Source organism: Danio rerio, chromosome 12 (genome assembly GCF_049306965.1).
Source record: "Danio rerio strain Tuebingen ecotype United States chromosome 12, GRCz12tu, whole genome shotgun sequence".
Classification (NCBI taxonomy): Eukaryota; Metazoa; Chordata; class Actinopteri; order Cypriniformes; family Danionidae; genus Danio; species Danio rerio.
Window position 1 is genome coordinate 23773253 of NC_133187.1, and position 13682 is coordinate 23786934.

Sequence of the window (13682 nt, forward strand, 5' to 3'; positions counted from 1 at the left end):
TTCAAAATAAAAGATCGTTCAGATTCAGATGGTAAATAAAATTGAAATAATTAATTATTTCTTGTGCAGCCCAGTACTAGTTGATCCACAGACCGGTACCAATCCGCAGCCCAGTGGTTGAGGGCCACTGCTCTAAGCTACAGATGTCAATTCCAGTTCCTGAAGGGCCGCAGCTTTCCCAACTTTTTTCCCAACTTCAAGAGCAAAAGCAGACTCCCCAAAAAGTTTGATTTGGTGAGTGGTTTGTAACTGCCAAAACAAATTAAATTCCAAAAGGTTTAAAATGACCTCCTTTCAGTTCATACTTTGCTTTAATTTTAAGCATATCAGGGCCTTTAATCAGAAAATAACTGAAAGAATAATAGTTAAAAAGGTGAACAGACAGATGATTAGTAAAAAACAGACTGAACAATCAAAGAATAGTCATGAGTGGCAGATCATTTGTCACAAAAGAGACAGAAAGCTGAAAATACAGACAAATAGACCAACAATTTATCACTAACTTTCATTTATCACTAACTGACAATAACCAAAAAATACAGATAGACCAATTAGTCAGAAAACAGACGGAGAGACCAATAACTAGTTAGGAAACAGACAGATCAACTGACTGATCGACAACTAGTCAGAAAGCACACAGAAAGAACAACAATTTGTTTTCTTTTTTTTAACAACTAGTCAGAAAGCAGACATATGGACAGACCAACAATTAGGCAGTCAAAAAAGAGACAGATCAACTCTTAGTACAGACAGAAAGAACATTTAGCCTTAAAACTACAGACAAACAATGATCAGACAGAGGCAGACATAGTAGTTGGAAAAGACAGGCATACACAGACATATTACACACACTTAGTGGTACACAGTCGTCTGTGTTTTTCAATGTTGACATTTTTTTGGTTGGTTGACACAAGATATTAATTAAAAACACTTCCTTTCCTCAAAAAGACAAAATATGACATGATGCATAAAAAGCTTAACATGAAAAATAAACTCTAATAGTAAGCTTAAACGAAAAAAATCCACGCATTTGCTTACACAAGTCAAAGAGGAAAAGATGGGGAAAAATAAACAGGTGTTCCAAGAAAAAGATAGCGATCTAACAAGTTGACGAATGATAGTAAACTCAAGGCAGTAGCAGCAGCAATAGCATCAACAAACAGAGCAGTTGTGATGTTGAGTTTCTCGTTCCCTTTATGTGGGCCCCCTGAATCCTCTGTCGCCTTGTGTAATCTGAAGACATGATCTCTACCATTCGTCATTATGGAATCTCACCTCTTTCTTTCTTTCTCACACAGAACATAACACATTTTCTGCAGGTGCGGTAAGCTGCCAAGATCAACCCTCAGCTCGCTGCTGGAGTCCACATGCAGTGTAGAGCCGACTGTATTGAGTGCCTCCAAAACAAAGCGGGAGCTTGCTGCAATGTTTAAATTAAAATTAAATTAAAGGATTTGCCCACACTGTTTGCTCTATAATGAGCTAATTGATTTAATTACGACTGTTTCAGGGGATTTTAGATCATTTGCTAACTTATTTATTTAGATATAAAAAGAGATTTTATTTTCACATGAATATCAACAGAGAAATGTTAATTTTCGTATTTGTAGGCACATTTTGGTTTACTATAGTAAAAAAAAAAACACAGAATAGAACACTCAAAAAAATTTTTTTGCTGCTTGTTCAAAAATACTTAAAACTAACATATTTAAAATTAGCTAAAACAACTCAAATTTTAAGTTTTTTTCAGGGGAAGACTTAATTGTTTTTGTGTTCAATTAACTTAACTTAACATAAAACTATTTGGTAAAATTAATCAACTTGTGTTGGGACGTTGTGAAGGAATTATGTGAAACTCACTGTTCTTTTACAATGAAAGATGTGCATACAAATAAAATAAGCATAAAACATTTTAAAACTTAACACCTTTATCAAAAGAAAATTCTGTAATTTGATTATTTATAAGACCTCACTACCTCATTTTAGCTGTTTAAAATCATCAATTCAATGATAAAAAGCATTAGTCAAATTCAAATAAATCAAAATATCTGTATAGAATAAGCAAATCTAAAAGTTCTAAAGCACACCAGAATATTGTTAGATCAATTCACAATGCGAGTACTTGTACAAATACTACGGGTGTAACAGATCACAAATCTCACGGTTCGGATCACATTATAGTTTTTAAGTCACCGAACAGATCACGTTTTGGATCAGCTAAAAAGGGGAGGATACAAATGTTATTTGTTTTCTATTTATTACAAAAACAGTACTGCAAGACACTTTTGGTTTTAATGAACAGAAATTAAAACCTGTAATTTTATTAAAAATAAAATTAAGCAATAGTCAGGTGGATAAAAATGAATTGCAAAATATTCAGTACTGTGAAAAATTCAATGTTATTACTACTGTTTTGTTTATAACGCTAAATGTATAAAGTGTATATTTATTATAAAATGTATATTTAAATGTATTTTACTCTCTTTTTTAATAAATTATTCAATTATTCAATTATAAAACTTCATGCTTCATTGCAAGAAGAATCATTTTTTAAGAATTATTCAGCGATTTTAATGTTAACCATAAACATCAGTGGTTTTATCTAAGCTATAAATTGTTATCCCAGTACTTAAGTAATATTTGGCTGTTTGTAACTTCATAACTAACGCACTAATGCAGCTTACACTAAATGCATTGATACAAGCTAAACATGTAGTGACAGAAAACACCTAAGAAACCCACTACATCCTGAATAACCAACCACAACTTCTTCCGACATCATTATATTTTATGCTTTCATACGTGCAATTTGAATGATGCAGGAGGCAATCTCTCTGTGATTGTTACAAATTTAGATTTATTAAATTTATTTTTTCGCGGATCACGTGTGCTCTGAACCGTGGGTTGTGATCTGTACGATCCGTTACACCCCTAACAAATACACACCGAGGTATTGGATCAGTACACTGTATCAAGCAACCCCAAGCCCAGGTATCGGAATCATTGTCAGGAAAGAAAAAGGTGCATCAGAACATCTCTATTAAAAAAACTTTCAATGAGATCAACCTTTCAAATGAAGGATGTCAGTAATGTGACCATATAGAGTAGTTGCATCCAACTGTGACAATGTGCTGTAAATGAGTGGAACACATTTCAACTTGCAGCAAGAAAGCTGTCAGTTACAGCTGAAAAAAATACCTACGATCTCTAGTGGGGATTCACTCAGCGGGGTTTTCAGCATTACTTTTTTGTGTAAACCCTTGAACAAAACAAACCATTCAAGCAGCAAACAGCATGGGCTGACATGCAAGTTCACAATAGGAAAAAAAAAGAAAATTTACCCAGAAAATCAATCACAGCCTGCCATTTTAGGATTAAAATAAATGACAAGGGCTTGTTTAGAGGGGGGTTGTATACGGAGGTATTTAGCTTTAAAAATAGGCATCTGGTGTAACTGATGGCCTAAATATCAAAGGCATAATAAAAAGAAAATGATCAAGAGGTGTGGCATAGCAGCGCTGCCAAAACCTCAACTCCTGGAAGAAGTTCAGCTGAATTTCCCAAGCGTGAATGTTTATATAAAAAGGCCTCCTGAAAAGTAGGATTTATTTCTCACAATAACAGTTTTAGTAAAATCAGTTTTAAGATTATTCTAAAGATTATACCAAGGCCATCTGAAAAAAACATATATGCAATATATAATACAATACAATATACTACAATTCAATACAATATAATGTTTCTTAAAAAAACATAAAATAAAAAAACATTACCTGTACTCTCCATGTACTGAGAAGTGTAAACTCACTTGTCATCCATTTTAAAGTACACTATCTATAGAAGTTATACATTACCTAAGATGACTCAAAATGGTGGTGATGTATGCATTTTTTTCTGCTGTTAAATCATGCTTCTGATCAATAAACCTGACTTGCAGTTTTCAGAAACACAGTATTCCTTCCTGTTCACATGTGACTCAAACCTGTCACACATCTTTAGCGCAACTGAAACTGAAAATGAGCTTTGTGCAGCTTCCATTCACAAAAGTGAGTTTAACACTTATCTCATTCCCTCTAAAGAATTGTGCAGGTCTGAGGTAATTTTTCGATGCTATTTGAGATTGAAAAACAGAGCGCTGCAGAAGTGAGTCCTAAAACCTGGAAAATAAGATTGCTTTTCTTACATTAAGTTCAAACTTCTCAGAGCATTTTGTTTTCTGAATGAGTGTTTGGTGTGATCCATGATATAAGGTCTGTGGTAAGTACAAAACACCTCTACCACCAAGTTAGCCTACAATATTAGCCATGCTTACTATATTACTACCACATTACCAGGGGTAAATCTACACAGAAAAAAATTATTAGTTGGATTGACTAAAGTTAATGTATGTGGTTGCAAACTATTTATATGGGCTGAATTTAAACAAACAAAATAAATGTAATAATGTTTAATTTAACTTGTTTGTCTAAATTAAGCCCATATAAATAGTTTGCAACCTCCTTTCTTTAAAAAAAAATCTAATAAGTCCAATAAAAAAAAATTCAGTGTACCGGGGGCACAGGATTGTCAAACCATCTGTTTCCTTGACCAATTTACAGCAGGGGTACACATCATTGTAAGGAAAAAAAATGCCTGTAATTAATGAAAATAAATCTCATCTAATAAAGCTTATAGTGCAAATAGAAGTCTTATTTGTGTTTTTTTAGTGAATCATAAAGTTGCAGCATTTGTCAGGGGATAACTTTTGTTTTGTTTTTTTCTTGTAGTAACATTTGACAACACTGTAGCAATGGCGCCAATCAAAAAGAAGCATGCGGAAATAGTTTATTGAGCATATTTGGTAAGATAAACACAAAGATAGTCATATACAAAGGTGTGTTAAACGCCATCAAGACAAGAGAAGATTCACTCTTTTACCACAGATTTGTAAGTAGAATAACAATTAAAACTGCCAGGATGAAGACTATGCTATTTCGTTAAGTACATTTACATTCGAAGTCACACTAAACATTCATTAATAAACATGTAGAGAATAAATTCATCTTTCATCTGCTTCAGTCTGAGAATCGATTTCCAGGCTTTGAAAATTATGAGATAAGATGTAAGGGATTTTTTTATATTTTTTATATTTTTTAATATCTTAATGGCTAAAATTCAAATATAGATAGTGTAGTTTTGTTTCGTGCAGCAGTAGATACATTTCTTTTTTTTGGTGTAACTTTTTATTAAGATTTGGTAGAATCTATAATAATCTATAATCGTTGCATCCCAATACCGCATATTATTGTCAAGAAATAACAGACTTTTTTGCTGAAATCCAGCGTATGAACACACCAAAAGGCTTACTGATCCTAATAATTAGGTGATCAATGCTATTTTTCATCCTAGAGAGCACTGCAATGTTTGCTGTTCTTCCACCTACCATAATAAATCTACTATAAAAGCACACTATCTACAGTAACCACAGAATGAAGTATTGGGTTAGAGGTATTCATTTTTATCTATACTGCTGTAGTACAATCTATTACCACATTCAACTCTCGACAGCTACAAATAGTCTAGCACATGTTACACTTCATCACACTTACTTGTTAACAAACTGATAAAAGATTTATAGACGCATCCCATATCCAATTCCCGTCCAATGTGATTCTATGATGCTGGGCTCCACCTCCGGTCTTTAAACCAAATGCATTCTGTACACCATTTCCAATGCAAAAAAATATACCAGCACATGCAGAGAACAAAAAGGGCAACCAGGAGGAAGTGACTGAGACCAGAATTAAAGGCTGTCTGAGATTTAAGGCTGTTAATTAGTGTAAAGTGTGGTTTTAAAAAAAAAACACCTCTCAAGACTCTGTTCTAATAAAAGGCAGAATATACTTTTGTTTCACATGCCTGCTACTAGTGTTATCACGATCCTGGATTCTGGATTTCTAACTAACAATAACTTAACTAACGATACAATACCTTGAAAAATATTGATATTCAATATCTAATTTTCGATAGTGAGAAAAAAAAATCATTAGGCGTATTTAGTTTTAGATTTTTATCAAAAAATTCAATCTTCCCTTATATTCTAAGTAGAACAACAGATATCTTTATATTATTATCTTTAAGCTTTATAAATTATTTAGCAGAACTACTGAATATCAGTTGTGAGTGGTAGATCATTTATTTCCATTTATTTAATAAACAAACATATTTATTTATTTTGGCAAAATGGTGGTGCAGTGAAGATCGCTGTCGCCTCACAGCAAGACGGTCGCTGGTTTTGGTCCAAAAACATGTGCTGTAGGTGAATTGGGTAAGCTAAGTTGTCCGTAGTGTATGTCTGTAAGTCCTGGTCCTCCAGGAGGTTGAGCTAACAACTCACCTCATAAAAACTTGATGTTACGAAACACCAAAATGGTGTGGCGTGGTGTGGAAGTATTTGTTTATTTCATGTATAATCAATACACATACATGCCACTATATTAAACACTTGCATTTCTGTTTACTATAGCTTTTTGTGTGTGCATTGTCCTGCTCGTTTATGTGTATCAACTCTCTGCTAGTGACGAGATAGAGCGACATAGTAAAGACAGTATTGATACTAACCAAAAGCAAGATCGTATAAATTTTGTATCAATATTTTTGACAACCCTACCTGCCTCAAGGGTTGGGTCGATAGACAATGTTATTGTCCATCGCCAATGGCGAATAGACATCACGATGCGTAGCTGGCTTCGCAATACTCCGCCCCGCCTCCGTCGCAACAGCAATTCGTTTACGAAAAATACACACTTAGGCCCCATTTACACTAATACGTCTTAAAATGGTGTTTTAGAATGAAAACAACCTATGTCCTCACTAGCCTTTCTGAAAAGCCCTCCTTCCACACTATACCACTGAAAACACACATCACATGACCACACACAGCGTATGCACGCATCTGAGCTCAAGCAGTCAGCAGAGCAGGTGCTTTGAGCACAAAACCCTAGAGAGCACATCGGACAGTTTATCAAGAATGTACTGCTGGATCACGCCTCACTATAGTTGCTAAACGTGTCTAATCTTGTCTCTATCTAACGACTCTTCTATCTTTTTAAACAATCAGACAACGTGTCACAGCATCAGTGGGCCTACACTGCTTCAATCTTCACTTTCACAATTGTGCTTAGTAATTTTAGTGAAAACCTCAGATACTGTTGGTTGGTTCCTGTTGGTTGTGAACCTTTTTTACCAACCACTTTTGTAGTTGCCACTATAAGGACACCGATCACTCTGACTATTTATTCCAGAGTCCCGTGGAAAAAGTGATTGACAGGTAGTAATTCATCTGTAACTTATCTTTATTTATTTATGATTTGGTTATGGGTAAATCAAAGACCATGCGGGTTAGCTAGTTGAAATGGTAGGCTACAAATTATTAATTCATTCTGAATTAATTAATTATTCATAAATAATTAATTTGCCGCCTACAGCACAATACCATCGTCCATCGCGATGTTTCACATTAGACATTGTACGATGCCAAATTGGTCAACATCCCCCAACTCTACCTGCCACCATTTTCAGTTGTATTTGTATAGGGAGAACGTGATAGTTTTTGTGTGGCGAGATTTCCGCCAAAGTCCCTGGCTCTCATTGACATGGGAACCACGCAAACAAACCAATAACAGAAACAAAAGACAAAATAGATCAAATGCAGTCAGGAGCTGAACTGCAGTAAGATGACAATGGAAGTCAGAGAAAGCTTTTTGTATATTACAAACCAAGAGAAGCTACCAAACAAACCTATGCGAGTGTGTGTGTATCTTTATGCGCGCAGGTCTGTGTGCTTGTGTGGCCAACGTTATCTCAAAGGGTCCAGGGTAGAGGTGGGTGACGTTCACGGGTGATCCTATTGAGTAGTGATAAATTCATGTTCCACAACACAGTGGTTGTGTTTATCAGAAGTGAAGCCACGCTGCTTCCTGCAAATGTTTTAGACCAAAGTCAAAGTTCAGTTTCAGCATCTGCCACTACACATCTGCTGGGAAAGCAGTCAAAGAGAGAGGTTAACATGCATTTCTTGTACCACAGCCATGAATTATATAATAGAGGACACATAGCAATAGTAAGGCAATGTTTCGGCTAAAAAACAGTAAGTATCTTTAAAAAGCAGAAAATTGTACTAAAATTGTATTTAAATACTTCTGCACTTGAAATAAACACACAGCAACACAAAACGGAGCTCGTTCTGCATACTTTCAAATACAGAAATACAATGAGACTATATGAATGAAGTGTTAAAGCTTGAATGTCGAGCAGTTTATAGACACTTATATATATATATATATATATATATATATATATATATATATATATATATATATATATATATATATAATTTCCAGAAGCAATGGCTAACAAAATACATGTGGTTGGAGTACAATGTTATGCTAATAATAAATGATCCGCACACAAACTTTTTTTTTTTTTGATTGCTGCCTGTCAGTTGATCAGCCGGCAATGGGGTGTTTCCAGATATTACTACAAACAAGAGCCGTCCCTAAAGAAATGCACCAAAATTAGTTTAAATTTTGTATTTTGCAAATAGTATTTGGAATCGCTAACAATAAATGTCATCTTTCCACTTTATTAATGCACTAATTACTTTATTCACACTGTTACATACAGTAAAAATCAAGTCCAATGACATTACACTTATAATTAGATCTAGCAACATGGCAGGTCAGAGGCTGCAGTCATGCCCCAAACTCATTCTCTCAGCCTTTGTGTAGCAGCAGCTGAAAGTCAGAGGCATAAATTTATTAAGTGATAAACCAGCATGTCTAAATTAACAGACTGATTCATTAACAAAAAAGGTTGTTTTATATTATTATAGAAAAAGTACAAAACCAAATTGTAAGTTGGTGTGTGGCCGAATGAGAAAGTGAGTTGCACCAGTGCAGCCGGTGGGAAGAAAGAGTCTAGAGCTTGGATAAGTGTTCACACACTCAACATATATGACTGTCAATGCTTTGTGCACTTTACTGAAGGATTACAGACAGGGAGGCATCTTAAAGCTGCGTCTATCAGCTGATCTGTCAGCAGACTGGTTATACATCTGCTCATAGACGGATCCGTTTACAGATGTGGCTTTCAAATGATCCCATGTACATGTATCTGTGCAAGAATTTGGTGAGGAGCGTCAAGCAATGATCAATGAAGCCAATCTCAGTTATATCGGTTGAGTGCGTGAACTCAATGGGCAACTTTAACACCGACCATCCATAATCTGTTAACATTAGTTTATGTACTAAGAACCAACATAAATTATACTAATTTCGCACTATTTTACCTGTTTTGTTTGTTTTCAATACATACCTGTTTTATAAAAAAGCAGTAGACAATATCAATTTGGGATGCTGAAAACACTAAAAGGTTGGCAATTGCGCTTCAAACTCTAAGGTTTTAAAAAGTTTTACTTATTACATATTCATGTAAACTACAAAAATAGGATTTTGTGGCAGTAATTACACAATGTGCATGTGATTATTAGTAAACCAAAGCAATTACAGGACTGTGTTTGTGTATTAGTGCATGTGAGTAGTTTTTATTTACAAAGTGATATCACCAACTAACGACCTGTCATGCATAATTTTTTAGTTGTTTACGATGATCCGTGTGAACAATGATCACTTTCAGAACATTTGTATCGAAACGTATCATGAATGAAAAGGACAAAAAGTATTTAACTTTCAGTACATTGTTGAAAACCCACCCTTAAAAACAGTAAATATTGTAAGAGTAAATATATATGATCTTATGATAAAAGTGCAGGGCATTATCCATCAAATATCATGTAGTACAGCAGGGGTTCTCAAACTTTTCAGCCCGGGACCCCCAAAATAACAATGCCAATGACTAGCGACCCCCACTATTTTCGTAAGTGGTTATAATCATACAAACGTTGCACACAACACTCACACAAACCAATCAGCCTATATAAACACAAGCATATTGGCAACACAAAAAAGTGCAACAGTCCCATATCATTTTTATTATTATTATTTTATATTTACCGCATCTAATTAGACTGGTGGGCACAATATTTAAGTTACATCCTAAGTCTTTTCTTGGTTTAATTTTGGAGACTGCCACTTACACATCATACTCCATGTTTAGTGTCCTGTATGTATTTTAAATGTATGTGAGTGCTGTAACGGTGTCAGAAAGTTTAGCTAGTGCTGTAAAATCTGGAGCACTGATGCTATTGCTTTGTCATTAATCTAATGTTGCAACCAATGTAAAAAACAACAACAACAACAACAACAAAAACCAAAGGCTGATGGCTTTTTGTTTGGATACTGTATTTTTTAATGTAACTATTTTTATCTTCTGTAGGTTATGGATTAACAAAAAGTTTATTCAAATTTATTAGATTTTTTAAATCACCAAGCGACCCCATCTCATTGTCCCGCGACCCCCCAGGGGGTCCCGACCCCCACTTTGAGAACCACTGTAGTACAGTACATAGCTGAAAGTTGTTGTTTTTTTTACAGTATTTTACAAAATAATACAATCTTAAGCGATAACATTGGTTGATGTTTTACAAAAAGAACTTATCGGCTTTCTAGTGTGTGTGTGTTTTAGATAAAACTTCATGACACACACACAGGGTGAGAGACAACACGCTGTGATAAACGACAGGTCACAGCCTCGACACGTGCGCTTTCTGCTACTTACACTAGAAATGAATTGATACCGCAGCACAGAAACACAAACGACAAGCTTTTCAGTAAATGCTTCACCTTCACGTACAATCAAATGTGTAAATGAGGTGTAAAACAGGATGACTGACTAATATAGGTTGGGTGTGATGTGACAACAATATGCAAGTCAAAAATATAATAATCAAGACATCTTGACAGATGCAAAGGATTAAAAAGCATTCAGGAATTGCCAAGTGGCTGATAGGTTTATAGAAGCAGCCACGAGCTAACCATGCTCATATTGTAAACCCATCACTGTTAGACTGACAAACCTCAAGACCATTTAAATTACACAGCATGCTTTTTTTGAGTGTCTGCTCTAGCACCGTATTGCTTAGGATAACAGCTACAGCTGTAAAGCCCTCACTTAAGGTCACTGCTCATTTTCACTGTGCATTCGGTAATGTTGACCTATATAGCATGAGGCCACGGTATGGCGGGCTGCTAGGAGAGGGGCCAGGGAAGGTCACTTCCTCCCCATTAAAAACTCATCAGGATCCGACACAACAAGCCAAGCTACTGTTGGACAATGACTGAACTTCACCTTTGCATAGCTTATAGCTAAAACCTAGCAAGACAGGCTCACTTAACAATGAAAAAGTACAACAGTCACAAGTGAAAATGAGAGCACCCTGTCTTGTATACTATTAGATTTCAATAACAAATGATACATAAAGTAATCATATATGACTTACAGGACGTATGTAGAATTCAGATCTGTAAAGTAACTCAGCATTTAGATAAACTTCTGTTTAGAAACATTATAAACAATCTTTTTAATCAATCAACAATTTATTCTGCATACATTAACATGCTTAATGTATGATAAATGAAAATATTAGTTCTGTGTGATAAATTGCGGTGTATGCTTCATTTTAAATAATGAAACATTATTTAACCAAAAAACATGTTATATTTATTCACACTCGCATAAATTAGTAAATGCAGTTAGAAAAAAAAATTATTTTGCCATTATAGTTCAAACTGCAGCTGCATATTCCCTGAAACCATTCAAAACTAGTTACTTGATTATGATTAGTATTATTAAAACAGTTTTCCCTTTTTGAATTAGTCCGAACATAATTAAATTTCACTTTAAAGAGTGACTTTTAATGATGCACTTGGCAAATGAAAAATTGTCAATGTAATTAAATCAAAGAAATAATGAAATCTGTAATAACATTCTGAAAAACAAGAAAAAAGCAGGTCAAAGTTCATACAGCAAAACCACTTTCACACAACACCTCCACCTTTGAATAAACTATAAACATCAATTAAAACACACACATGAATCTGCAGTTTGTGGTGAATCCCTCATACTCAACTTAACTCGAACTTTTCAATCACGAAGTGAACTTCTATAGAATACACCAAGTGCACACTTATTTTCAGTTTCTTTGAATTCTCAACTTATTTACCTGTTGGTAAAGTATCACCAATACACTTGTTATTAGATGAATATATTGGTAAAATACACCTGAAGTGAACCCATCATCTCAAAAAAGCGCGTGTCAGCTTCAGTAAAGTGTGTGTGTGTGTGTGTGTGTGTGTGTGTGTGTGTGTGTGTGTGTGTGTGTGTGTGTGTGTGTAGCAGGCAGGCACATACTGTACGCGGGGCTACAATGTGTGTGTTGGTACAGTATGTGCTTGCTACAAAAGTAGGCCCTACATACAGCAAGACTCTCCTCGCCGGCAACCTGTGCAATGTCAGCCGCAACCAACGTGCAAAAAGCCCGCGTGCACTAAAGCCTGTGCTGTCCTGCAGCGAGGGGCAAAGGGAATGAATCGTTTTAGCTTTAGGAGCGCTGACCTGTCAAAACGTCCTGCTAGCGTGCACTGGAATTAGCCTCGTATGGCAGGAGAAACACGAGCAAATGTTGCATAAGCGCGAGCAGTAAATAAACGCGAACAGTGCGCGACTCACCGACTGGATGTTTGGCGGGGTTTTGGGGAGATCGCGGGGATCCTGCCAGTGGTAGGTAAGTGAAAACGTCCTGCTTCGTGTATCCAGTGCAAGTGTGGAGAGACACTAGTGCACACAGTCAGCCGATCCCACCGCAGCGTGCCTTCAAACTACTGTTTCCTCCTCCCAAAGACCTCCGTTTGCTCTTTAGGACGTGCACTGAGATCTCGGTGGTGGGTTTTCCCCTTAGTTTTAGGGGAGAAAAGTCCTCTGCCTTGCCCCGTGCTGCCACGACAGGGATTTGAAATGAAGAGAAATACTACTATCGCTCCTCCCTCCCCAGTTTCACTCATGTACAGTACCACAGGGAGCGTATAAAACAATTTAATAAAACGATCTACCGCTCTCTACAGGACTAACACTGTAAAATACTTAGAAGACTGCATTCATTCACTCTCTCTCTCTCTCTCTCTCTCTCTCTCTCTCTCTCTCTCTCTCTCTCTCTCTCTCTCTCTCTCTCTCTCTCTCTCTCTCTACTGTCATATGAGGGGAATGACAGCACGGGAGTCTGATCATCTCTGTTGGTCTGTTGTTGGCTATATATATATATATATATATATATATATATATATATATATATATATATATATATATATATATATATATATATATATATATATATATATATATATATATATATATATATATATATATATATAATTCCCAGTGTATGTGTGTGTTTGGTAAAAGAAAAAATAATAATAAATAATAATAATAAAAACAAAAAGAAAACTAAACAAAAAAATCTGAAAATAAACTGTTTTGTTCAATGACAATGTAATGACTCAAGGAAATGTACTGAACTACTGAAATGTGTGTAATTCCTTGGCTGTGTTTTGGATCATTGTCTTGTCAAATTATGGAAGAGTCTAGAACAGATTCTCAAACAATGTCAGGATATTAATCAATTTAGAAAGTTGTATAAATAATAATTATTAAAGAAGTATAAAGATGAATAGAAGTGAGTGATTGAAAAA

General features: G+C 35.3%; 1 protein-coding gene across 2 annotated transcripts in view; it reads right to left on the reverse strand.

Moving 5' to 3' along the window:
• The window catches only part of thrab (thyroid hormone receptor alpha b), a 234077-nt gene extending 221069 nt beyond the window's left edge, over positions 1–13008 (reverse strand). For both annotated transcript variants that reach the window (XM_001920978.9, XM_009306720.5), the window contains exon 1: positions 12667–13008. The gene's annotated coding sequence lies outside the window, so the exon portion shown is untranslated. The remainder of the gene's footprint in view (positions 1–12666) is intronic.
• Positions 13009–13682: the final 674 nt, after the last annotated feature.